The sequence below is a fragment of the Rhagoletis pomonella genome, unplaced genomic scaffold (assembly GCF_013731165.1).
Source record: "Rhagoletis pomonella isolate Grant_MI unplaced genomic scaffold, Rhpom_1.0 Rhpom_scaffold_00003, whole genome shotgun sequence".
Classification (NCBI taxonomy): Eukaryota; Metazoa; Arthropoda; class Insecta; order Diptera; family Tephritidae; genus Rhagoletis; species Rhagoletis pomonella.
In genome coordinates this window covers 64368790-64370160 of record NW_023458557.1, presented here as the reverse complement: position 1 = coordinate 64370160, position 1371 = coordinate 64368790, and positions in this window count along the sequence as shown.

Here is a 1371-nt window from a genome sequence, read left to right as displayed (position 1 = left end):
AACCATAAGTGGGCGTGGCTACGCCCATTTTCCAAAAATTTATAATATTCTGATTTTTCGTCTAAAAATTATTGTAAATGTCAATTTTGAGTGAATAATCTTCAGTGGTTACAAAAATATCGCAGTTTTCGTATTGCTGAAAATTACCGTTATATGGGAAGTGGGCGTGGTTTGCAGTCCGATTTCGCCTATTTTCAATACCATCCGTCCTACGCCCGCAAGAAGTGCACGTACAAAGTTTCGTTAAGATATCCCACTTTTTACTCGAGTTATCGTGTGCACAGACGGACGGACAGACGGACGGACGGACGGACAGACAGTCACCGCTTAATCGATTTCTCTTTTCATCCTGATCATTTATGTATACATTTGTCTATATCTATCTCGATTCGTTTTGCCTGTTACAAACAACCGTTATGTGAACAAAGTTATAATACCCTTGTGCACAAGTGCGCTCGGGTATAAAAATATGTTTCTTTTTAAACGCATACACGTGCTAATAACATACTATCTATAAAAATTATGAAAGAACATGTGATCCTACTTGATTTATGTGAACTAATTTGACCGAAACATAGTAATTTACGCTGTAGTGTGACATACTCGGTGGTCCTCGACCATCTTTAACCTTGACGAGTTTGCACATCTGATTTTCTTTCTCCATACGGCTCAGGAATACTTCCCTACTTGTGGCTAATTAACATTGACAAATACATAGTTTAGGAAGAGCATGCCTGAAACTGTACAAGAAAGCAAATGCATGTATAGAATTGAGAATAACAACCACGCTGGCAAGTTTAAATAGCGGCAATTCAGCTGCATTTGATAGCAGTAGGTTAAATAAGGAAAATTAATTAGCAACACGAGTTTACGGGGTGTGTATAGCTTAATGGTTAACGCTTCTGACTTTGTACATCGATGAAGCAGGTTCGATCCCTGCTGGAGTCTAAAAAAAGAAATCTGATGAGGAGATGTGGTGATCTCCGAAATAGCTGCTATAACTTCTACCGCTTATACTTTGTTGCTTTTTCCAAATACACACAAATACATACAAATAGGGTTACCAGATTTCTTATGCGCGAAATCAGTACGTTGGACTTTTTCATGCTAAAACAAGTAAGAAAGTCTAAGTTCGGGCGGAGCCGAACATTAAATACCCGGCGCAAGTATTAAATATATGTTTTCCACCTTTCCAAAAGCTACCGCTACATGATAAGCCGGGGTGTATACATTTTAAGTAAATAAGCGTCCTTAAATTTCGAAATATTGACGTTTCGAGCATTTCTAAAATTTACCGTTATATGAAAAGCCGTAATTTTAGTCCGATTTCAATAATTTTTTAACGTTTTGCTTTTATGTGGCAAGCACAAT